Below are 27,389 nucleotides of genomic sequence, written 5' to 3'. Positions count from 1 at the left end.
GGAAAAGAATTTCAACTATTTTGATAAAGCCCCTATAACACCACAGCTTCTAAATATCCTTAAAAATGGAAATGCCACAGGTATAAAAAATATATTTTGCAAAAATATACCAAGTGTTTCTATTATGGTGTCCAATTCACTTATTCTAGGATAGAAGGAAAGCCTGGTGTGTTAGAAGACAGAGTAAAAAGTCCTTAATGTAACAGAGATGTCTCTTAAGTCCATTTGTAAGTCATCTTTCTTTTTTAAATAAGAATGCCTTTTTGTTCTGTATCCTGATTATATGTAGTGGTTATAAGAATCTATACATGTTGTAGAACTGAATGCCAAAAGGAAGAAAATGCTCGTATTTTTTGTATGACAACTTTCAAAATAAAATGAAGGGATTAAAGTATGTACTTTTCATTTGAAACACTGCTAAAAATGGTGGTTAAATTTCATTGAAAAAAACAACAATAAAAAGGCTTAGTTAATGTGACAATTGTAGTGGGGTTAATAGTATTATACAAACTAACACTATGAGGAAATACATTTTAAATCACAAATCAGAATTTGGGAAATACACTTTCCTCTGTTCATTGTCAAGAGTGGGAAACAGAAGTATTGTAATTAGCCTTCTGGTGCAAGTGGAGATAAATGCTGTTGTAGAGACTGCAGTGATGGATGTAGGGGCTCAAGATCAGAATTTGAAGAGGGTAGACCTAGGGTAACTGTTAGAGCCCCTGCCCTTAGCAGGGCAGAGGTCTTGACTATTGCACAGTTAACAGCTCCTTGCTATGCCTAGCATTTTTCCTGGAGTAGGTGTTCAACAACTACTGATTAAATTCTGGGGCCTACGTTCAAATCTTGGCTCCACTTACCAGCTGTGTGATCTTGGATATGTTACTTACCCTCTCCATGCCTCGTTCCTCTCAGCCCTAAAGGGTGTGAAGAACATCTCTCTCATAAGACTGTTGGGAAAATTAAATGAGATTAAGCTTTTAAATCTCTTAGCAAAGTATGGAGCACATAGTAAGTGTTCCAATAAATGTGAGATATGATTTTTCAGTAACTGTGGGTTGAATGGCAGTATCGTAAGGCTTGTGTTGGGGAGGTAGTGTTGAATGACAATTGCTCCTTTCAATGTTGGTTTGTTTATTGGGGTCAGGAGTTTTTGTGAAATTAATTTCTTTCACTGTTCAGCACAGAACAGTCAGATGTCTAACTTTTTTTTTTTTTTTTTTTTTTTGAGACGGAGTCTTGCCCTGCCGTCCAGGCTGGAGTGCAGTGGCCGGCTCTCAGCTCACTGCAAGCTCCGCCTCCCGGGTTCACGCCATTCTCCTGTCTCAGCCTCCCGAGTAGCTGGGACTACAGGCGCCCGCCTCGTCGCCCGGCTAGTTTTTTTTTGTATTTTTTAGTAGAGACGGGGTTTCACCGTATTAGCCAGGATGGTCTCCATCTTCTGACCTCGTGATCCGCCCGTCTCGGCCTCCCAAAGTGCTGGGATTACAGGCTTGAGCCACCGCGCCCGGCCAGATGTCTAACATTTTAATGTTTATTTCTTCTCTTCCTTATATATCTCAAATTCTGGGCTTTTTACCTATGGAATTTACCTTAAGTGCTATTGAGTACAAATTATGAGGTACAAGAGTTAGGTGAATTTTTTATAATATGGGTTAATTTTTCCAAATTGTGATTATTGGATGTGAAAATTGTGATTTTTATAAAATATATTTTAATGATATGTGTTTTTAAATAAACATTTTTGATAGAATGAATGCAGGTTAATTAACGAGAAGGAGAACATGCACAAGTAAAAGGAAGTCAGGGCTAAAGCAGTCATAATTGTACATTCAGAGCCAATTACCCTACAAAATGATAAGAGCAGATTTTTGTGTGTGTGTGAGACAGGGTCTCTCTCTCTGTCACCCAGGCTTGAGTGCAGTGGTGCGATCGTGGCTAGTGTCAACTTTGACCTCACAGGCTCAGGTGATCATCCCACCTCAGCCTTCCAAGTAGCTAGGACTACAGGCATAGGCTATCCTGCCTGTATAATTTTTAAATTTTTTGTAGAGACAAGATCCCACTATGTTTCCCAGGCTGGTCTCGAATTCCTGGACTCAAGCAATCCACCCGCCTCGGCCTCCCAAAATGCTGGGATTACAGGTGTGAGCCACTGTGCCCCCAGCCTGCAGAAATTCTTAAAGAGCATTTACTGTGTATTAGACATTGTTCTAAGTGCTTTGCATATAATTCACTTAGCAACTCAAAGTATAACTGTTTAGATTATTTTCTGTGACCATGTAAACATGGAAATGGATGGGATTATATAATAGAAATTATTTATGACATAATTAATTTTTCTTTAACATTGTATGTCCTCAACACTGTTTCATGTTTCTAAGCACATGCATATATTATAATTATTAACAGCTACAGAGTAATTCATTCTCTGGTAATGAACTAACCGGTATCTCTTTTTTGTGTTCCTGTAACCAAGAAAGAGTTTAACATTTAAGATGGTAGTAATATGATTTTGTTTTTCTAAAAATAGTGTTATTAAGTAGAAGGTCAATAAATTATAATCTATTATCCCTTTATATTAAGAGAGGTCCAGGCAGTGCTTTGCTATATCTAAGAGTTTTACCTTGTTTTTGCCTTGTTTTCCTTGTTTTACTCATATACAAAATAAGAAAGCTCTGATGTTACACAGTTTTTTTTTTTTCTGTCGTACACCCATACATTGTAACAATGTGATGGCTATTTATTTGCTAAAATGCTTTGAAGTACAATAAAATCTAAGTATTTATTACACCATGTCAATATTTTGACTTTTTTGGTTTATTGACATTTGGTGTTTAGCATTTCCATTGTCTTTTGGTTTTGATGGGAAAAGCTTGGTCTAATACCAATTATGACTGTTCCAAGATGGTAAATGGGACATACTTGTTGAGATTCACATGGTTTGAGTCATGCATTGCCTTTACCTATCCCTGTAATTTATTTTTAAGGCAGGAGTTCACATTATGAATTGGTTTCAGGGTGTGAACATCAGTCTCTGATTGTAATTCAGGAGATATGTGGATCTGAAGTTGATGGGCAGGGCTGCCTGGTTAGCCAGTCAAGCTCCCATTATCGGAAGAACCTCTGCTGATTAGTTGGCTATCATTTTGAGAGACCTCACTATGAAAACCGACATTTTCCCAGGGTGGCAGAGAGATAAAGGAAATATTCGCTATGTGGTTAAATTCTTCCATTGTTTTAAGCCTATAGAATTTTATTTAATAGTGTAGAGTATTTATTCAGGAGCAGACTAGTGTTATTTACTCTCTAGTCACTGTTTTCCTTCCTCATACCTCAAATTAGGATTGTTTCATAATACATTGTATTATTTTCTTAGACCAGTGCCTGACATTCATTAAAACTTCAGTAAGCATATCGAATACTGAATGAATGGAATTAGGTTTAGATCTGTGTAGGAACATGCAGTATGCTTTATTATAATGTATGCGATTGTATGTATTTATTATTCAGCTTTTTCACAGCTGCCATCGTCCAGCATTACCTACTATAGCTGTGATTCTGCCTTCTTTGAGCCAGATATAAAACTACTGTGTTGTAACTTTTAAGGGTTAACATGCATTTGCCTTCATTCTAGAAATAGGTTTATGCTTTTGTTTCTTTGTTTTTTTTTTGAGACAGAGTCTCGCTCTGTCACCAGGCTGGAGTGCAGTGGCGCGATCTGTGCTCACTACAGCTGCCTCCCGGGTTCAAGTAATTCTCCTGCCTCAGCCTCCTGAGTAGCTAGGACTACAGGTGCGTGCCACGACGCCCGGCTAATTTTTGTATTGTTGGTAGAGATGGGGTTTCACCATGTTGGCTAGGAAGGTCTTGATCTCTTGACCTCATGATCTGCCCACCTTGGCCTCCCAAAGTGCTGGGATTACAGGCGTGAGCCACTGTGCCTGGCCGTGCTTTTGTTTCTTAGGAAGTTTTTGCACTGATCAAAATCATATTAAATCAGTTGCTGTTCAGGTTCACATCTTCACACTCTTTGGAAGACTTTTGGAAAATCTCTTACCCTGAGTTTCACATTCTCTTTCATACACTTTATTTTGGGAAGGCATTTGGTTCATTCGGTGTCATATATCACATGGCCAAATAAATAATCACTATTAATTCAATTTCTCAATTCCATCCAACAGTAAATAAATGGGAGAAATAGGAAAGGAAGAAAAAATCTTGGTTTTTAAAAATATTTTATTTAATTCAAAATACCATTTTAGATGTTTCTGTAACATTTACATTTAGGATCTCTCAAAGTAAAACTATCAGAATACTTGTCAGAGTTAAAAAAAAAAACAAAAAAAACCCTTTGCACCTTTGCACCTATAACACACACACATACACACCTTTTTATTATGGAGGAAGATTTCATTTTAGATTACTCTGAGGAAGAAAATACTTTTTTTTCGAAGAAAACCTATTGTTATCATTAGCAAATACAAGCACTGAAAATATATTGAAAACTTTCAGTCAGCTATTATTTGAACTTAAAATTTGGAGTTGGGTGTCAATGTTAGAGATTTTAGGAAGATGTTTAAGGCAGAGAACCAGGTTCAAGAGATGTATTAGACATAACTGATTATTACAGCTATATTAGGAGGAGTTTCGGATTGCAGTTGCAGTGGGAGATAGGCATTCTGGCCATTGTTAGCACTTGTCATCCTTGTGATGAGTATAAAAGTAGCTATTTACCTTTATTTCTGTCAAACTTGTGTACCTTGCCCCTCCCTGCTCAATAGGTGCCACTTTAAGAATATAATCCCAGGCACATTTAGAAACATGCTAAAACAAAGCAAACACCTCCCTCCACCCCTTCCCTACAACAATTAGAAAAAACATATGTACCAAGTATCAATAGGTACAGCTTAAGAAAAGAGAGATAAGGGGAAAAAAACTGAGCAACAACCAAACTTCTTACTTCCAAAGTAAATTAACTTTAGAACATGGTTCTTTGTTTTTTAGAGAAACAGATATTTGCATAGTTAGGGGATTTCTTGAGCTTGTACCTGAAAGTGGGTAGCATATTTGCCAGAGGTAGTTTACATTTTAATACCATCTACTATGCGCAAGGGATAAATCCTAGCAAGTTTGTATAATAGTAAAATGGTAAGAAAAAGCTGTTCTTCTTGGGCTCTAAAGTTAACTTTGAAGAGGCCCCGAAAAACTGAGTTACGGAAGAAATAAGATTATTCTTTCCTCCAGGCTGATTTTGAGATGTTTAAACTCCTAAATGCTGTAAAGTTTAGGCTACTCTCTATATACCATTTCAGAATGAGTTTGAGTTATACCTTACAGATCTCCACTATGTCTCAGTGTTATCAACTTGTTTGATAGCTGTTGGAGCAAGGAGCATCCACATAAAGTAGGAATAAAAGAGACACCTTAATGATTATTTAACTTAGCTAATATTTACTGTTATCTCCAAGGCCTTGAAAGAGAAGATCCAGTTCAGAGTCACTTTTTTTTTTTTTTTTTTTTGAGACGGAGTCTTGCTCTGTTGCCCAGGCTAGAGTGCAGTGGCCGGATCTCAGCTCACTGCAAGCTTCGCCTCCTGGGTTTACGCCATTCTCCTGCCTCAGCCTCCCGAGTAGCTGGGACTACAGGCGCCCGCCACCTCACCCGTTTAGTTTTTTTTTTTTGTATTTTTTTAGTAGAGACGGGGTTTCACCGTGTTAGCCAGGATGGTCTTGATCTCCTGACCTCGTGATCCGCTCGTCTCGGCCTCCCAAAGTGTTGGGATTACAGGCTTGAGCCACAGCGCCCGGCCCAGATTCACTTTTAAAAACAATCAGATACTTAGATTACATTGGCATGCTCATAATTATTTTTATGAGATGATAGGAAGTCTGTATATTTAATGATTTCTCCACAGTTTTGGTATTTTGGGGATGCAGGTTTTTGTTTTTGTTTTTTTAGCAACTGTAGGATCAAGGGAAAGGTTTTGTTAAACAAATCAAATAAATATTTCAAACATATATTTACATGTATTAATTCATTTAATCTCAATAAAATCCTATGAGGTAGATACTAGTATTGCCTGATGAAAAACTGAGGTACAATTAAAAGCCATTAAGAGGTAAAGCTGTGGTTCAAACCTAGGTTGCCTAGTTCCAGAATCCTTCCCCTTAGCTAATAGGATAATATTTCCCAAACTGTAAATTTCAATTTATTATGGGTTGGGGAATCAATATACTGTATAGAAACCAATGCTTTAGTAAAAATGATAAGGAATAGAAAATAATAGAATATGAAATATTGAGCTGGGCCCAGTGGCTTGCACCTGTAATTTTAGCTATGCAGAAGGCTGAGGCAAGAGGATCACTTGAGCCCTGGAGTTTGTGGCTACAGTGAGCTGTGATCATGCCACTGCACGATCTGTCACTGGGAGACAGGGTGAGACCCTGTCTTAAAAAAAAAAAAAAAAAAAGAAAAAAACTATGATTATGTATAGTATTGTTTCATGAAGTCATTTTTCATAAACATTAATATGTATTTAGACATACATAGACATATGTATATATTGAAATACAATAAAAATATATTTTCTATTGTCTGGGCCAAAAATAGTTTGCAAGCCACCGAACTACACAATCTCAATACCTTGAAAATAATAGATGTTCAGTAAATCTGTACTAAGTTGAATTAATGTATTGTTAAATAAAAAATAACCCATAAACAATGTTAGGATAAAATGCTTCATTAACCAATGAAACTGTAATTGTCAAACATAATCTATTAATTTATACCTAGTCCTTAACCCAAAGTTCTCCTCTGCAAATCTTTCTGGTTGAATTTTTTATTGCTTTAAGGCTTGGCCTCTTGTCCTTTAACAATATCAAGTAATGATTTGATAGAAGTGGCAATTTCTAAAAAAAAAAAAAAAAAAAAAAAAAATTACAATTTGAATTCCCTGAAAGCAATAATTTGTTATTAACAAAATAAATTTATTTCAGCAATGCAAAGATGGATCAATAATAGGAAATCTAATATTTATCCTATTAAAGAGAACAATCGTATGATTTTCTCTATAGACACTGAAAAAACATGTGACAAAACTTAACAACCATTCTCTATACCTAGTAAATAGAAATAAAGGGAAACTTCTTCAGAGTGATAAAATGTATGTATGTGAGTCCAAAAGTCATCATGAGTCATAGGAAAACACTCAGTAATTTCAGAAACTAGGCAGATTTTGTTTGCTTTCTTTACTCTTTTTTAATATTGTGCTGGACGAAACTGCCAATGTATTTAGATAATAAAAAATAGGATTATAAAAATTTGATAGGCAGAGATAAAATGATCACTTTTTACAGATGATACGTTTTGTATCCATAAATTGCAGAGAATCAGCTGAAAGACAAATAATTTATAAACAATAAAATAATTTAGTAATAGGGAAGTTTAAATTAACATGCAAATATTTAAATGTGTAATATTTGTATTAAGGAATATGCAGAAGCATACTGAAAATGGGAAAGACACTGTATTCTTTGACAGGTAGATGCAATATTGTTTATATCTTATATTACACTTCAGGATAAACTCTTTGGAACAAAGATATATACATGAGAGATAACCATACAAGTAATAGAAGAAAATATGAATGTCTATTATGATCTTACTATGGGAAGCTCTTTTTAATAAAATTCAATATCTGAAAGTCAATTTCAAAGGATTAATTAATTTTAAATAATGAAAATTTCTACATGGCAAAAAATAACATAAATAAGTCCAAAAGATAAATGACGAGCTGGAGGTAAAATTTCCAACTCATATGATGACTTAAAGAGCTAATCTGTCTAATACATAACAGCTCCTAGTAATTGCCAAAGTACAGTCACCATCTAATAGAAATTTGGTTAAATTATTCTAACACACAGTTCACAAAAAAATACCATTGGCTTCTACACATACAAAATTTTTCTCAAGTGCACAAAATAGGAGGTATATAAAACTATACTGACATAGCATTTCTAATTCATTATATTAGCAAAAAACTGAAAGTTTTATGTCACACTGTGTTGGCAAGGCTGCAAGGAAACATGGACTTTTATGGATTGTTGATGGGAGCATAAATTTATATAAATGTGAATTGGAACAAATGCTTATAAGCTTTGACTCAGTACTCCTGTTTCTACAAATTTATCTTATAATAATTTGTCAAATGTTGACTGCACAGATTTATTCATTGCAGCATTGTTTTTAACATCAAAAGATGGGAAACATTGTACAAACAATGCCCATCAGTAGCAGATTGATTAAATAAATTAGCTATATCCAATAATTGAATATTATGCAGGTATATAAAAAATAAAAATCTTATGAATATGGAAAGATTTCCAAAATATATTGCTAAGTTTAAAAAAAAGGAAGGGGCAGAAGAAAATAAGTTGAGCAGAAAAAACCCCAGAAATGTTTACTAATAATTATTTTCAAAAACTCACAGGATATACAAGAAGGTAATGAAATAATTACTTATTTGGGAGTGTATAGATGGAGGGATGACAGCTGAGCAGATGAAGGGCTGGGATGGAACAAGACTCTTCACTAGATACACTTTTATACTTTTTGATTTTTGAACCGTTCAAATATCTACCTATTTGACAACAACAAAACAAAAGGAAAAAAACACTAATAATAACAACTAAACCACACTAAATATTAGTTTTTTTTGAGTAAACATTTCTATAGGGTGAGACTGAAAGTGTCAGCCCTTCAACTCTTTGCCAGTGGAACTGTAAGAAACTGGTATAATCCATTAATTTGCTTCTCCAACACACAATTTAGATGTAGATTCCTTATATTCAGACCATTTTTTGATGGCTTTATTTATTGTGTACATTTAATAATTTTAATTGCATTTTATGTCTTTGTTTCCTATGCATTAAGTCCATCAAACAATTAATTTCTAACAGTTTAATTAAGTGGGTAGTTTTAAAACACCAGTTGTACAAAAATCAAGACTAGTGTTGATTTTAAAATTTATCATTTTTGTATAACATGCAACTTTAGAAATGATAATATTATTTAAAATTTCTGTATATATTTTACCTTGCATATGTTTTTCTTCTTGAAATATAGCATTGCCAAATTGCTATACTATAACATCATGATAATAATGGTAGTGTTAGGAATTTATTTTCGTTAGTGATCATAGTACAGTTAATATAAATATATAGCACATAAATGTAAATGAGAACACTAAATGTCTGTTTAGAAAAGGGATTCAAGAGCTACATCTTAAGTTTTGGTAGGATTCATTTAATAGCTGTGTGAATTACTTAACCTTTCAGAAAGTTAATTTCTTAATCTATTAAAAAACAAAGTGATACTAATACATGCGTTAGGGTTGTGGTCAAGGTTGGAGTGAATGTCTTTATAATACCTAGTATAGTATCTTCAATGCAAGCATTTATTATTCCTGTGGTTGTGTTAATTATGATGTGCAGCCCTAAAATTTCAAGATGAATATTAACAAGACAATATGCACAGTTTGCCACTACCTATAAGATTTGATTTATTTGAGTAAAATAAAGGGGAGGTGGATTGTAAAATTTTCACTGCTATAATTTTGTGTCTGCTTGCATTTTTTACTTGCTGAGAATTTGGTAGAATCAACTGTTAAAATAGCATTTCTAAAATAAGTCTCCCCAAAGTGATTATTTAATGTGGAGAATTAATTACTAATTTGAAATATTTTAAATAGTAGTCAGTTATTTAAAAAATAATATATTAATTGGATAGAATAAAATGGAGCTGTTAAAAACCATGTGCTTTAAGAATGATTATGGCATAGACATTTTTTTAAATACATACATTAAGAAGGTTATACGAGTTTATATAGTAGGATCTCAAATATGTAAATAAAAGCCTGCCATATAGAAATAGATGTATATTTCATAGAGGAGAGATGAGAAGAATATACACCAAATATGAATAGTGGTCATTTTTGAGTGTTGGGATTCTTTGTGATTTTTGTTTGATTTATACTTTTCTAGATTTTACCTTTTTTTTACAATGAGCATGTATTACTTTTATATCAGCAAAAAAAGCAATACATTTTTATGTATTCTTCGAGATTGAATTGTAGGATGAATAGAATCTAAATATGTACCTTCTTTTAAAGAAAAGCGCTTTAAAGCTGTATCAACTTTGTTAGTGGAATTTTAATCCAGAAGAGTAGAAGTTGGCACCTGGAAGCACTCTTGGACGCTTTCCTATTGAGGAGGGGTTTATTTTGGTAAAGTAACACTACCACTGTAGCCCGATGGCTACTGCAGTGGGATCAGATCTCAGGTCACATCAGTTCAGTAGCTCAGCTTGTAGCTCTGCTCTCTCAAGTTGTGGGGCACAGTGAGAAGGGTTTTTTGGAAGCTGGTCCCTATGTCTTTTCATGCACACAAATCTGCTTATTATGACCACAGGTCATTGGGGATGGCAGAAGTGGTACATAAAGCTAATGTAAGCATAGCATTGTGTAAAATATTACATCATGTAGAAGAAATTTTTTTAAATTTGTAAAATTTTGTCAGAAAACCTTTTTTCCCCCCTCAATAAAAATCACCTACTTTCCAATGGATAATTCTACATCTTATAGTCCTTATTTCATTTTTTCACAGGGTATCCTAGTTGACATCAAAGCAAGCACCCATTTTGAATGTTTCAGGAAATCTCATTAAACACTGAAAAGGATAATGCCTTGTGGGTTTCTCTATAGTAATTTCAATCATTTTTTCCCCAGTTTATATTGACTCCGTTCTTCTGACAACTCAATATGGTGTCACTGCTGTTTTTGCTTCTTTTTGCCCAGTTTAGCATCATGCTCCCTGATTGTTTACATTTCACTTAATCATAACTTTTGAGATCTATCACACCTCCCTTTGTTCTAGAGATATGAAAACTGACCTGCACAGTTAGAACACAGGTCAACTTCAGGTTTTTTGACTTCTAATTCAGCATGTATTTTGTTCTATCCTGTTGCAGTATTCTTGATAATTCTCTAAAATGTTGTCAAGAAGGGCCTAAGATCTTTGTGATCTCGCCAAAGAGTTTATAAGTGTGTATATGTGTTGTTTGTTTTTCCTCCTGTAAGAATTCCTGAGATAAATTATCTAAATTTTCACTGAAAACTCTTAGTACATGAAGGTAGTTACACAGTTCCAGGAATGACTGAACTTGAACCATGATTTACATACCTTCCCTGTGAAGTGCCAGTCAGGTTCTCACTACAGATGAGCAAATCTGCTTTTTCCACAATGAGAAAAACATTTAGAGACAATTCTACAATTAGAATTTTGTGATACTAATGGAAAGTACGCATATGTACACATCCTTAAAATGAGCTATACAATTTTTTGGGAGTTCAGTGATGCCCCCCTTTAAAAGCTACAACTGTGAAGCTGTAAGACCTCACAGTGATGATCTCTTTGTTGACATAAATGTGATAAATCTTGTCCAAGAAATACATAATTCTTTGTTTTTCTTGCTAAGCCTTAAAGTTCTCATGGGCAAGGGATGAGAAACGGTCTTCTGAGGACCATTGTTTGATTGTCTTTTATTAACAGCCTGAGTGGTTTGTGATGGTCTTCTTTCACTGTGTGTCTGAGGGAACCCTAAGTGTTGTTTCTGACTCTGAGCAGGCTAATTTGCTCATCAGAGACAATGGCCCTGTTGATAAACAGGTACATTCTCCTTACTCCATCATTCTATATGTGATATAATTGATTTCCAGGTTTATGATTTTTCCCATTATAATTAATCAGCAGCATGATGTATCTGCTGTTTATCATATAATGACTTTCTTAATGGGTGGCATAAGAAATATTTTAAATTAAAATTAAAATTTTTTTTTGTCTTTTGCTGTAAATCGGAGAGATAGTTTTTAGTACCTTTGCCCAAGATTGCATATTAACCACATCTTAAATATATGTATTACTTAATGTGTTCATCATAGTACAAAGTGTGAAGAATAGAGTTATGAGTGAGACTTGAGATATTTCACTTTTAGATTTTTCAAGTGGCAAGAGACTTGTAGATATTTAGTCTCAGAAATGGAAAACCTACTAAAAAAAAACACATTTTTTTTCTTCTTTTCTTCTTCTTCTTTTTTTTTTTAGTCAGGGTTTCCCTCACTGTGTCGCCCAGGTTGGAGTACAGTAGCACAATGATCATGGCTTGTGTGGCAGCCTCGAACTCCTGGGCTCAAGAGATCTTCTCACCTCAGCCTCTGGACTAGCTGGGGCTAGGGACATGCACCACCACCATGCCTGGCTAATATCTCTCTAGAGCTGAGGTCTCACTGTGTCTCATAGGTTGGTCTCAAACACTTGGGCTCAAGCGATTCTCCAGCCTCGGCCTCCCCAAGTGTTGGGATTATAGACGTGAACCACCGTGCCTAACCATTTTTTTTTCCCCGTAAGAATAGTTAGACCAATTCTTCCTTTGAAAAACAGACGCAAGGATCTCTTAAACAGAAAAATAGTTTGGTGCCCTCTTTCCATAATTTTTTTTTCAACCACAGAAGAAATTTTTTTAAAAAAGATTGATTTTAAAGATATTTAAATACTAATTATTTGGATTATAATTATCAGTCATTATGGTAATGCCTTTTTAAAAAGAGAAATAGCTAATCATGAAGTCTAACAATTTAAAGAAAGACAGTTTAGGTAAATTTGTATCTTAAAAAGTGAAAAATTGAATCACTTAATTTTGTTACTGTATTTTAGGTCATAAAAATATACTGATTGAAGAAAATGTTTTCAAACAAATTGTACATTTATCTTTTGCCCAAGAAATCTCTTTTTATCTGAGCTAGGTAAAACTTAAGTCAGCGTAAAACAAGTTGTTTGGAAACGCTTACATCTTTTTGAAAACATTACAACGAAATAACAAAAGTTTTCCAAAAGGGTCTGGTTAAGCATTGAGCTAGAGCACAGCATTTTCATGAGAGGAGTTTTAAGCAAGATGCTAACCTATCAATAGTTATGGCTGAAGAAGTTCTTTGGTTTTTGTTTGTTTGCAGAATTCTGATTTGTAGCATTTGATAATCACAAATTTAAAAAGGATCTTTGCACTTGTGTTTTGATTTTGGTCACAATTTTATAAATTGGTGTGTTTTGCTGTTTTTGTTAGGAAAAAAATGTAATATACTGACATACCACCCCCCGTTCCCCCCCACTACACTTCTTTAAATGTACCAGATAAAAATCATTTAATCAAGCGTTTTGGGAATGTTTGAGTGTGTCAGAGGTGATGTATTGTGTATAGACAAAGGTAAGAGAAAACCAGTCCAGGAATTAGAACATCATTCCTGCACTGTGTGTGCATGTGTGTTTTTGGTGTGTTTTTCCTTTGCTCTGATGGTATTCCTCCCTTCCCCCAAAACCTCTGGTGTATTTTCACTAATAGTGATATCAGGTTAGGTACTTTGGAACAGTTGGAAAGGAAAACAGCAAGGCAGAAGAGGATTGGATCTTCAGGGAATGATTGGGAGGGAAGGCAGTCTAGGGAATTGGTTTCTGTGGGTAGCTCATGAGGGAGAGCTTTGCAGTAGAAGAGGAGTCAGACCTTTTGGGAGGGTCAGGGGAATAAATGGGACATTTCAGGGAGTCCTTGGAATTGAAAGAAGCAGTCAAAGCATTAAGGAAAGTCTTTTCGACACTACTTAAAGGAAGCCAGTGAGGGAAAGCAATGAGCTCCTTTGAGAAAATTCTGGGATAGGAGCATGGGGGCCTGGGAGGGGAGGGAATCTCTAAAGTACCTTTGTTGTTGGCTCCACATAGGTCCCTGGTGTGTGAAATGATCTAGATAGGTGTAGTTATAAACGGGTTGTCCCTGTAAATCTGTTTGTATATGTGAATGTCTTTCTGATTTCCTCTTCTTTTTACATTCTTATTTGAGTATGGGAATGGCTGAAGGCTTTATTGCTATCTGTGTGTTGCATGCTATGTGGATCTTTTAAGGCGTGACCTTATCAAAGTTGGCATCTAAATGCAAAAGAAAATGCAGGGCAAGCTTGTTCTAGTTGGGTTCCTGTCACCAGACCATAGCAATTTGGAACAATGGATACATTACCTGAATTCACTGGGAGCAAGCAGAGTCCCTGCTTCTATGCATGCCCTTATCATTGTTTAAAATAGTGCTTTGTACTCTGCGTACCATCTGGAAGAGAACATCTCCTTCTCATTCTCTTCCTTTCCCTATTCTTTATTAATATTTTTGGGGGAATGCTTTCATTTCAATAATTAGAAAATGTGGAAAAACAAGATTGCAAGGTTGAGGTGAAAGCAGTACAAGATTGGAAGAATGAAACTCTTTTCTTCACTCAGTAAAATGATACTTTTGGCTCAAGGCCTGAGGAACATAGGCGAGTTAGGATGGTGCAGACAGGACTAGCAACATGTCTGTTAAGGAATGGGCTGAGAACCCCTTGCCTCTGCCCTGTGGTTTACTACTGAATTTGAGTTGTAACTCTTTGTTTTTTTTTGTCCGTTACAAGCAGTGGTAGAGAGATTACACACTAAGCTTTAAAACCACAGCAAAACAAAACTTTTAAAACACTTGTGTGGTAGCCTCAGAAGACAGGTTAACACATTCTGTTTCAACTGTACTATTAATGTTTTTTGCAAGTTTGTAATACCTCTAGACATGGAGGTCTTTTTCCCCCTTACTTTTTATCTATATTGCAAATTGAATCTGAGGTGTGGCATGTGAGCATTAAAATAATGAAAACAAAACACAGTTTTATCCAGGAAATATGTAATTTTGAACACTAAAAATCTTTTTAATGTATCATGTATGTAATATAAGTATCATCACTTTTATTCAATACATTTCAAAATATACTACTCTTTTTAGCAAATTCAAAATCCTTTTAACATTTTCTTGTAAATCTGGTATCACTATATTTGTAACTAAGGAATTTTATGGTGAGATTATTTGAGCTTTGTTTATTTCTGTAAGAGTTGTTCTAAGCTATAAAAACAAACATCTTTAACACATCTGTATAGATTTTAAAATAGCTTATTTGTAGTTTAAACTATCTTCAAATATTTTGCTATATTTGTATTTCCCCTAATTATTCAAAGTTTACAAAACAAACATTTATTGAAGATCAGAGATGTCATAGTTTTTTTGTAAGAAGACATTTCCTTTCAGAGAGTGAACATAGAAATAAGGAAGGTTAAGGAGATTTCCTATCCTTTCCTTAAAGAAAAAAGGCCTATTTATCACTTGCCATCTTATACTCATTCATTCATTCTCTCATTCACTATACATTCAGTAAGTGCCCACTAAAGTTTTCTTAAGCCTTTCTTTTCATTCAGTCTGCTGATTTGATAAATCAGAAGGTTATCTTTGATAAGTATTCATATAATACTTTTTATTATCCTTTTGTGATTATTAAGCTGTCTGTCCAAGCTTTGAAGACAGTCTGCAATCCTTCAAATCTAAGCATTGCCATTAGTTGTGATATATGTGTATACATGTCTTTTGGTCTCTCTATCATCATTTATCACAGTCTATCATTGTTTACCCAAAGGAATAACTAGCTACTGACTGAATGACCTTGTGTGAATAAATTAATATCTCTGAGCCTCAGTTGACTTACCTGTACAAAGTGAGAATAATTATATTTTTTAAGATTGTTAGATTAGTTGTATATTTAAGCCCCCTCTATAGTATTTAGAACATGTGAGGAGCGTGGTTACTTATTATTGGTTATATTGCCATTATCCTGACCACTATATGGACTTGACCCTCCAATTCTTTCCTTGGGTCCATGCCATCTTACCTCTCTTATTTTTCCATTACTGCTTATCTCACAATATTTGAGAGTAAAAAGGAACTTTTTTACAACCAAAGGCTGCCCATTTCTCACATGTGCTTTCATCTTGATGCCTTCATGCATGCTGTTTTGCTTGCTGTTGTAGAGCAGCAGAATATTACTGAGGAAGCACTTCTTTTTTAAAAAAATTTATAGTACAGCTGGATATATGGCAAGAAGAATAGAATAATTGATTATTAGTTAAATCAACATATTATTCTGTAAATTCAGTAAAATCGAGACCCCCCTTCCTTTAAATATTATATTTAGTCTTATTAAAATTTATTTTGCTATATGCTGTGGATTTTTATTCATTGTTTTTGTTTAATTTCTAATGAAGAATTATTGAGATTTTATGAGATTGACATCTTATTTCCTTTAAAAATTTCCTATTGCTTGTACATTGGGAGCAAACCAAGAAGAGGTGCAAAAACAACCTCCCAGCTTGTCTTGGTGAATTGTGAATTGCTCTGGTTTATTCTTGTTTGTATTACATTTAATGAACAAGTCCTGTATGGTACTATGCATTTTAATTCAGTTTTGAAAATTATCAATTTGCAAATTTTGTCTTTTTCCACTTTCTTTTTCTGCTTCAAGAGCTTATTACCTTTGCTCCAGCTGAATAAAAGTTGGGCAAACAGATACCCTGACAACTGCCAACAGCACCACGCCTTGACTTTCCTGGGTACAGAAAGTAGTCAATATTTCTGGGACTACACATCTGTCCCGTCTGAAAGATGCCACTCACAAATTGTAATTTAAGTACAGTATGACTGAAAAAATGAAAATCACCACTTCTTTAAAAATGTGTATTGTATGTGCTTCTTTCCTGGTTTTACCAAAAAAAGTAAAAAAGATCCATGTAGCAGATTCAGGTCTATAGCCTGCAAATTGCTTCCTGTTTGCTTGCATGGTGACAATGTTCTAAGTGCCAGTTTTGAATACTAGTAACCTGTCATGGATCAGTTATCTGCAAGGGCAGGTTTATTTGTTATGGGAGGAATGACATTATCTCCTGTCCTTTAGACAGAGCTAAAGTGAGAATAAAGTGGTAAGAAAGAATGTTTCTTTGAAGTCTAGGTGTGAACGTACTATCATTTGTGCTACGGATTTGATTGCCACAGCTACTATCATTAGCATCTTGGACCAAACATGGAACAAGCTGTACTATATTTCATGTATGATGGAATACAGAGACTGATTAAAAATACTCTTAAAGGTGCTGGATTATTCATTTGATACCTGATTGTTATAAGACATTAGGGTCAGGCTTTCCTTTGTGGACATAAACATTTTTAATAATTGCTTTTTAAAATTATATATAAATTTAATTTTGAGCCTAGGTGAGGATTTTCTTCATTTGAACTAATTTTTTTTTTGTGTGTGATCTCAGAATTATCTTAATAGTAGGTAGTGTCAGTTGCCAGAAAAACTTCAATGTGAAGGAAATTTATATATTATAATTCTTTCCTAGTGTTATCTTTAGGCAGACTACAGTGAACCTATCTATTCTATTTTAATTCTGATTCCTTTTCTGGATAACCATAGGTAAAGGTAGTTTTAATTTGACCTCTAAAAGAAGAAAAAAATTTTCCAGGTTGGAGAAATAATGAGTAATGCTGGTTTAGAGACTGCCTCTTACCTTCTTCTCAAATCTTAGTCACTACCTAGTCCAGTGTTTTAAATAACTAATGAAAACATTTTTATGGTTTCTGAGATTTTTTTTAAAGCAGGCTCGAAAGATATGAAGTAATTTACTGATAAGCCAAATTTTAACATTATAGACATAAGAATGTTGTCTGTCCATCTCACTTTGTTTCATGGTAATATTTTTTCTCCTAGGTATAGGGAAAATAGGGGATTTTGTTTAATCAATAAAGAGATGTCTCTCTCTCTCTTTCTTCCTCTCTTCCTCTCTTCCTCTCTTCCTCTCTTCCTCTCTTCCTCTCTTCCTCTCTTCCTTTCTTCCTCTCTCTCTCTCTCTCTCTCTCTCTCTCTCTCTCTCTCTCTCTCTCTACCATGGCAGCCCAAATAGGGTTCAACTGTGTAGGTAGGATCTGTATTATTAATTTTCATTATGCCAAAACTGATAAAACGTTGTGTTGAAATCTTAAAGCACTAGAAAAGTAAATACCTAGAAAGTATTATCTGTTCTGTAAGAAAAACAGCAAACTAAACATTTTAATATATTATTGACTTTGTTGGATTTATAATATTGGGACTTTTCTTTATACAAGTACCTGGCCTTTAGAAAGAAATACTACCTAGAGTAGCTACAGGTACTGTTAAAGTTGACAAGTGTTCCTAAGTATACTGTAGTTAGATTAGTGTGAGGAACTTCCTTAAAAAATTTAAGTGTAAACCCGTAAGGTTACTTTAATTGGTTGTTTTTCATAGTTTATTTGGTGACTATTGCACAGTAATGCTTTGTATTAAATCAACATTAAGTTAGAATTCAGTGGTTGTATTAAATAGCCTTTTAAGACAGTATGTTAAATACGTGGCTTTCACCAAGGGGCCCCTATGGTATTTGGCAATTTTACTATTTTTTAAAATTCATACCTAGTTTGAATTGAGATTCATGTAAGTGAAACACCATTAATAAGGATTTTTGGTTTTAAATTTTAGTTTGTTTTATTATAAAACAGTCCATATCCATCATTCTTAAAATCAAGTATTCTTTATAACAGTCCTACTTCATATGCAGTCTGTAGCCTGGAAAGCATTTGTTACCAGTCTGCCTTGAAATTAAATATAGAAGTTGAGTAAATTCTTAAAACTGTCACAAAAGTTTGATAGAGTAATAAAAATTGGGGGCTTATATTTTGTTTTTGTCAAATTTGACTTTATTATACGAATGTGATGAATTAGAAATTTAAAAAATCAATTGGTCCTTCCCACAGAAGGATATTTCATTTAAGAAATATCACTTTAGATGACATTAGAAGAGTTATCCATGTGCTTAGTGTCAGTTAGCTTAAATGCTATACATTAAAATATAAACATATCTAAAAGCCACTTAGTAACTTATGTAGATAACCATATAATTTTTATAAAGTAACCTTAAATGAAAATGAAAGCTAATTCTTTAATGAGTCTAAAGCAGTAGAGCCTTTACTCATATACCTAGTAATAACTATCATTTATTAAGTGCTTACAATGTGCAATAGGGTGTCTTTTATCTTATTTAATCCTCTAAAAGCACAACAGGATAGGTTCCGTATTACCCTCATTTTAGAGATGCCAAGCTAAGGGTCAGAGAGGTTAAAAATGTGCTGATGGTCACTGAGCTAACTAAAAAAGCTAACATTAAAACATGCTTTTGTTTGTAATATGATTACACATCTTGTGCTTCACGTTTTTTTCTTTTCAATGAGGAGGTAATAACATGTACTGGGTAAAGAATATTGTTTTGTGCTTGTACATAAAGCTGTGTACCACGCTGTATATCAGGAATTAGTTAGAGCTAGAAGGGGAAAGCTCAAGCATACAAATCTTCAGTGCTGAGTTGGTATAGGGAGTAAGATGAGGCTTCATCACGTACGTTGCTCTTGATCTCAGAGTCTGTTACCACAAATTGTTGATGAGCACAAAAATTTAAGGATAACATGTTCAAGTTACACTTGATACAGCTTATAAGATAGAATCCCTTTTTGAAAAAAGCAGATGAGATGTGATTGTTAAACGGCATCTCTCTACTCTTCATGTGTACATAGATATTCAACTTTCAGAAAGCATGTCTATGATATTTGCATCTTACAGTAATATTTACAGTATTTGTTTCCTTCTTCGATCTCTTCAGTTATCTTTATAAAAGAAAGGAGGGTGGGAGGAGGAGGCTGACTTGTCATGTAGCTTCCCTCTTCAGATCTTCATCAGTATATGAGTAAACTCAGTTTACTAGATGCTTCACTTCTGTAAAATTCTGTAAATCAACTAGCTAATATTTAACTGAATTTATATCTTGTTTTCTTCATTTGGTCCATTTGATTGCTGATCATTGATATTCATCTGCCTAATTACCTTTGGACGTGTTTAAAGATTGAGGATAAAAACTATCAAGGGCAAGATTAAAAGAGGTGACTGACTCCCTGATTCTCTTCTGCCCTTGAAGGCACTGGATAATGGAGAAACAAGTGCTTGCATGTGTTGGATTTTGTTAGTTGGATCCAGCTCCAGCAGAGTGACAACTGAGGTCACGTCAGCACCTTGGAAGGCCGGGAAGCTGGAACTGGAGCAGCTGAGCCAATCCCCAGACAAACAGGTTTTAACCGGGACAGAGTGAGAGAATGCTTTGCTTTGGAAACTCTCTGCCCATCACCTAAGGCAGTGATTCTATTCCTATATATTTTTTCTGCTCTCTGTTCATTTTTATGTAGACAAGATTAGTTATGAGGACTTCTTTCTGTTTATATATGGCAAAAGGTAATTGCAAAGTAATTATGTTAGACTTCGAGATTTTTTTTGTTTTCTTCAGATTCAGGAGCAAAGAAATGTTACTTTTGAAATTAAGATGGTGTGATGGAAGGATCATTTATGGCAGTAGTAAGGGTGATCATTTGTTGACTATCATCATTTTGTGTAAGGTTGAATGCCAATTAAATGTCATGGGTACCTCAATATGTTTAAATATCTTCATATTATATAATACATATTCAAACCTCTTTTGATTCCAGGAGGAGATTTTCTTATAAGTCCTAAAATTGGAAACTTGGATTCTAGTCTCATTTTGCAAGTCACTCTACTCTGTAGTTTATTTATTCTCAATATGTAGAATGGTGGTTCTCAACTTTGGCTGCACATTAGAATCATCTGGATATGTTTAAAAAATACTGATATCTTGACTCCATCCCATACCAATTTAATAAAAATAGGGGTAGGGCTCAGGCATTTATAATGATTTATTAATTTCCCCAGATAATTCTGATGCACAGTGAAGATCTAGAGTCATGGATATAGAATGATATCACTGACCTAACTTCTGTGATTTTTTTGAGGTTGATTAATTCATATTAACTGTTAATCACTTTTATAAAAAGTTTCTTCTAATTTATAGGGTCTTTTTCAAAAATGTAGAATTAGAAGGTCCTTTAATATACTTCTGTTCCTTGCCAGATTACATTCAACCATTAATTTAAGGTAAGGATGTTTGACAATAGATATTGTAAATGTGTAATTATATTTTTTCACTTTTTAATTACAAATAAAAATTTGATTTGTCAGCAAGTACATATTGATAGAGAACAGAGGGGGTGAGCTGGAAGTTAGGGGAAAGGGAATGGCATTTATTGAACACTTCTATGTGCTATGTGTCAGGTTCTATGATACAATCACTTCTAATGTAGGAGTCACAATTTCTGCTTGTATATGACGAAGTCAGTACTTAAAGAGCTATTAATTAAGTTTAATCATATTTTGTAAGTCATAGATTCTCAAGGGTATGATTGATCTTAAAAGTCATTTGAATAACTCATCTACTGCACATAAAGGCTAAATGTGAAGGTTTCTGAATACTTTAAAATATGAAATCAGGAATGAATGTTAGGATTTTAAATGTATGTCATCAAGAAGTATGGGGAAAAAATAGCCCAGAGAGAGATATTTGGTAAAATGTTATACAAGTTATACAGTGTAACTGTTTGCTTAATGGTGTTGAGTTTTAGTTTTACTTATTTTTCAATTATGACAGACATAGAAGTTTTTAATTCTTTAGCTATGATTATTAAAACATTTTGAAATATTTTATATCAATTTATATTATTATAAATCCGATATTTCCAACTGCTGCATATTTTTTAGAATCACCATAGTTAACTAGAATGATTCCCAGTTGTACTAATTAGCATAAAAAGCTAATTAATTATCTCATTAAACTGCATGCCATCAGCCTTGATTTTACTGCATATTTGATGTGTTATCTCTTGGTCTTTAAAAATATAGAAAATAATAGTTTAGTCTTTCAATAATTGATTTTAAATTGGCATTTTTCAAAAAAACTTTTGTAATCTCAGGAATTAATAATTAACACAACAAATTCATCTTTAAAATGCTATAAAAATAAGAATATAGAAGAAATGTTCATCCCAACTTTCAATTAATGAAATACACTTTAAAATAATAAAATACCATATTTTACTCACCATATTATAAATGATGAAAACTACTAAGATTGTTTAACATCAGTAATATTGTGCTGGTTTTATTGATTACCTTGGTAATGTTGTTTATACACAGTGCTCATGCAAGTTTAAATTGACACCTCATTTTGGATGGCAGTTTTATATAGCCTGCCTTCTCTTTTCACCTGATAATGCCTTCTTTAAGACTTCAATTTTAAGAAACCTATTAGAAATACAGACAGGTTTATCCACAAAAGTGGACACTGGAGTGGTATTATTGGAAAATACTTTCGGTACAGTGCTTAGGTAAATCATGGTTATTCCATAAGTTGAAGTATATATAGTCTTAAAAATTATGCTGATGAAGAATTTCTTCATGACATGAAAATGCTTCATGACATGTTGTTATAGACAGGTAAATACTTTATAGTGTATTATATATATGTCCATACATTATTTGTTTATCGATAGATAAAATCTCAACTTTTTTTAAAAGAAACATGCTAAAATGTTAAAAGTAGGGGCAGGTTTAGGTACTGGTTTAAATATCTCTGTAAATATCTGTTTTTATATAGTGAGGCATTGTTACTTTCATAATCAGAAAAAGAATAGAAAACAACATTTTTACATATAGTTAGCAGCTTTATTTTGGTCGGGCCATGCTTGATTTGCTATTCTTAGACATTCTAAGACATTTTTAGAGTCAGTATTTTGTATTGATTCTCTGGCTATCAAGTTTCTTTCATGTGAAATTCGCATCAAGTTTAGAGTGTGATGCTCTCTTGGTCAGGTAACATATCCTTAGTGAATGGGTGCTATTTTATTGAGACTTCAGCTATACCCTCTTCTCCAGTACCTCTTCCAGGCTCTTTTGGACATATCTTCTGGCTTACCTTCTCATAAGCTGTATAATATTTAGTGGTTACTGTAACCCGGAGATGGGTTCCTTATGACTATCAATTACTGTTAAAGATACTACAAATGGGAATTTTTTTCTCCAATCCATACTATTTAAATTTTATTTCAAATATCTATAATTACCTCTTTAGTAGATAGAAACAATATCCTTAGATGAGCTAGAAACACCAAATTGGGAATTTTCCCCGAGTTTTGCTTCTGTAGAAACTTAATAACTTATTTTTCTTTAGATCTAGTGAAATAGTGAAGTGTGCTTCTTAGCATAAACGGAAATGTTAATTTGTTCAACTTTTCATTAACACACATTTCTACCATAAGAATCTTTAGTAAAACTAGATTTAAAAAATTTGAAAGACATACTGATTTTTACAAAAACATTTTAATCTTTAAAATTTTTATGGTATACCTGTGGTTAAATAACATATGCGTGGTTTTAAATTTTTGATTCTTCTATGTTTAAACTCTTTTCAGTGTCTAGATAAATCTTTATTTTTTAAACCTCTTCATTGAAGATTATTATTTTTTTCTAAGAGATTTGACTTTACATATGTTCATTGTACAGACTATTTTAATTCAGTGATTCCCATTAATTGGTCAAGCACCAGTATGATGTTACCCAAAGAGTCTAATATGCACCCCAGTTTGGGGATGACATTTTAAGATGAATCTTGGATATTTAAAAATGATTTATTTAGTATATTTTACAACATTCTAATTTTTAATTTAATGATATGTTTTGGTCAATTTTAATTTACTTTATCCTAAAAGAAAGCTATCTATATGCACATTTATTCAGAATTCATTTTAATGTTTACTTACTTAAAGAGTTTATCTATTATTATCACATTTACACTGATATTTCCATAGTTTTCCCCAAAGTCTGTAACTTTGAGTTCAGATCTGAACTTCAGGTTTGTACTTTTAGTTGTCTTTATGGATGTTTATGAACAATTACAAATAACATTTGCAACTCAATAATTTAAAAACTCATAATTCTCATATACCACTTCACTCAAATTTATTCTGTTTCCAAAATACCTAATGTCTTTTATTAATATAACACTGTCACCTATATGGTTCTTCAGATTTGAAATCTTGGAATCAAATTACTTAATATTCTTTGTTTCTCATACTCTGTCATCTGGTATCTTGTTCTTTTTCCTTTAAGATTTCTTTTGATTTGATTCTGTCCTCTCTCCTCTTGCTGGTCCACATCTTATCTAGCCCTTCTTTACCCAGCTGATATTCACCCAGCACTTATATATATAATTATACTGATTGCTAAAATATTAAAATACTTTTGTATAGGTTAGAGAAAGAGACTTTTCCTCAAGTCCATTGAGCCCCTATACTCCATCCCAAGAGCTTTGTGGGTACCCTGCTTAATATGCTGTCAACTGGCTAACCAGCCTGTGTCCCAGCCCATGCATCTCAGCCTCAGTGTGCCTATGGATGTTCTCTACCAGGCTAGGGGGGGTCTCAGATTCTTCCAGGAAAGATGGTATCCTGGTGTCAGTGCTGGCACACCAGCAAATAGTACTTACATGGGCCCCTGAAGCTATGGTAGTCTCTTGCCAGCTCTCTCCTGCTATTGCTTGTGGGAACTGCAGCCTCTCTGCTGTGTGCCAATTTATAGAATTGTTAAATACATAGATATCACCCTATCTTTACTCCAAGCTTCATAACAGTTATGGTAGATTGGTAGCCCCTTAGTTACTCTTTATTCCTGTCTACTTATCCATCTGACATATTCAGCAGAGCCAGATGAATCTCCCGAATTTTATCACTCCCCCAAGAGATGGAAATTTGAACCCAGTTCAAACTTTTTAATCAACTCACTTTACCATGTCTGCTTAACTTGTTAATCCATATCTTTCTCAGATGAACTCAGGTTTATCTTCTCACACAAGATGTTCTCATTTACCTTTTTATGTTTCCCTTTTCGCATGGTCACGTCTCTGAAGTTCTCTATCTTGTGCAGTTTCAAATCAAACATTTCCTCTAAGTTATATCTCGATTATATTTCAAGTAATTCCTCCTTGAAACTTTTACTAACTTCCCAAATAAGAATGACCTTCTCTTCTTAGAATCCATATAGCAGCTTATGTCTTACAATGTATTAGTTCCAGAACTGGAAAGTTCAAGGCCACGTAGTTCATCTTTCTTCCCAACTTAGAAACCTTTGTGCAAAACGTGGTTTACAATGAAGATTTCTTCCAAGACAATAAAGCTAGTGGTTCTGTTATTGGGTATTTCTAGTTATTCCTTCAGTTATCTGATAAAATATTGCTTGAGGCTTCTTTGGGGTCAGGCACTAAGCTTGCTCTACAGCAGTGAACAAAACAGACAAGGCTTTGTCCTTATAGAGCTTACAGTGTGAAAGAAGGCATTACAAATGTGAGCACATATGTAAGTATGTAATAATTTATATTAGATGCTGTAAAATAAAGATAATAGGACATTATAATTGAAAAGAACATCAGGTCCTTAGTTTTATATTGACAATTTAGAGTAAGTGAAATTTAAACTATGGAGGAGGTAAGGAGGGGGCTACTCAGATAGCAGTAGAGTATGTGAGACCAGTGCGTATGTGCAAAGGCCCTACAGCAGGACAAAGTTGGCTTTTATAATACGTTCACCAAAGAACTGAAAGACGGCCTGTGAGCCTACTATAGAGGGAGATGGAGTGGCTCATGATGGAGCTGGAGAGGTGAGAAGGAGCCATGTTATATACATTTTTGTTTTTTGAGGATTTGAGGAAGAAGTTTGGATTTTTATCCTAAAAGCAACAAACAACTATTGAAATAGTGTTGAACACTGACTTGGTAGAATTTGATTTATGAGTTTTTTAGGTGTTGGGTGGGAAGAAGAGCAGATATTTAAATCTAGAAATGCTCATCTTCTGTATTACTTGAATAACTTTCTTAGTTAAGCAAATACAGAGCAGGTACGCAATCATTGTCATAGAGCAGAAAACTTTCTGACTTCATTAATAAAAGTCTGCCACTCCCTGAGAATGCACTTGTATTCTGCTCTGTAAAGCTGGTTCCTGGGGAGGAGATCAGTTTACACAAGATGCCCAGTGCCTTCTGGGAGAGAAAGAACTAATATCTAGTCTCTGTTGACATAGAGCTGTGTGGAACTGACTCAATCCCGGTCTCTGGAAAGGGCAATGAGATTCCTGAAATGAAGTTACATTGAGGACAAAAAAGGGACCCCACCTGGCAACCAAGATTCAAGAGAAGCCCTTTTGAACTGATGGGGCTGATGATAGAAAATTATGTATGTGCTGTCATCAGTGTAGTTAGTACCTTAGGGGAGAACAGCTGGTAATGGTAGTTGCAAACACAGAAGTAGAGCACCCTTGACTGAGCTGGGCACCAAAGGAAATAGGATCATCACTGTAGCTTGAACAGGGTGGCGGGATGGTACCATCACAGGGGGGACTAATATTGCTAGGTGATAAAAGACCATTAGCCTTGTGAGTAGCAGATTAATTATGGCTTACCAACTCTCTGCATGGCATGGTATGTAGACTGAAGTTCTGGGGAAAGTGAGAACTCTAGCCAGCTATATTTGAAGTAAAAATTTAAATATGACCATAATTGTACATTGAAATGGTAGAGGAGGTTATTATGGTTACAGTTTATAAAAGAGAGCTTATAGGCCAGGAACAGTGGCTCGTACTGTAATCTCAGCATTTTGGGAAGGCCAAGGCAGGAGAATTGCTTTAGTCCCGAAGTGCAAAACCAGTCTGGGCAACATAGGGAGATCCCATCTCTACAAAATAATTATTTTAAATTAGCTAGGTGTGGTGGTGTGCACCTGTGGTCCCAGCTACTCAGGAGACTGGGGTGGGAAGATCACTTAAGCCCAGGAAATCAAGGCTGCAGTGAGCCTTGATTGTGCTACTGCACTGCAGTCTGGGCAACAGAGTGAGACCCTGTCTTAAAAATAGTATGTGTATGTATACATATACTAGTATAATAAATAAAATAGATAAATAAATAAAAATATAATAAACTAAAAATAAATAAATAAAAATAAATAAAAATAGTATGTGTACCCAAACACACACACATACACACACATGCACACACATAGCTTATACTGTCTTTCACAGAGTGGATTGGAAAATGTAAGGGAAAAAATAGGGAAGCTAGTGGCCATGGAGAGGACCAGCAATAATTAAGTAAAATATATTAGCACTAGAGTGACAGTTATACAGAGAAATAGAATATTCTTTCTTTTATTAAGATCTCACATCTTTTTTGCATAAGCTGCTTTGGTCCCACATCTTCCCTAAATCCAATCTTGATCTCATATCTACCTTTCCCTGTTGTTTTTCTCTTGGTTAACATCTCTAATTCCTTCTTTCTTTAGACAGATGATTTCTGGAATCGAAACTCAGCCATTGAGGGGATCAGGTATCCTTGTCAGCTGTGTGTCATGCACAGGTTTGATAAACATGCCTTGCAAGTTTC

General features: G+C 34.2%; 1 protein-coding gene across 12 annotated transcripts in view; it reads left to right on the top strand.

Annotated features, from left to right (window-relative positions):
* The window catches only part of IKZF2 (IKAROS family zinc finger 2), a 156,827-nt gene that overhangs the window by 35,255 nt on the left and 94,183 nt on the right, over nucleotides 1-27,389 (top strand). The window contains exon 2 of one of the 12 annotated variants that reach the window (XM_030916605.1): nucleotides 19,983-20,132. The exons of the other annotated variants lie outside the window; for them this stretch is intronic. The gene's annotated coding sequence lies outside the window, so the exon portion shown is untranslated. The remainder of the gene's footprint in view (nucleotides 1-19,982; nucleotides 20,133-27,389) is intronic. 12 annotated transcript variants of the gene reach the window in all.

This window comes from Rhinopithecus roxellana, chromosome 14, assembly GCF_007565055.1.
Source record: "Rhinopithecus roxellana isolate Shanxi Qingling chromosome 14, ASM756505v1, whole genome shotgun sequence".
In the NCBI taxonomy this organism is placed as follows: Eukaryota; Metazoa; Chordata; class Mammalia; order Primates; family Cercopithecidae; genus Rhinopithecus; species Rhinopithecus roxellana.
This window is presented reverse-complemented; position numbering and strand designations above follow the sequence as displayed.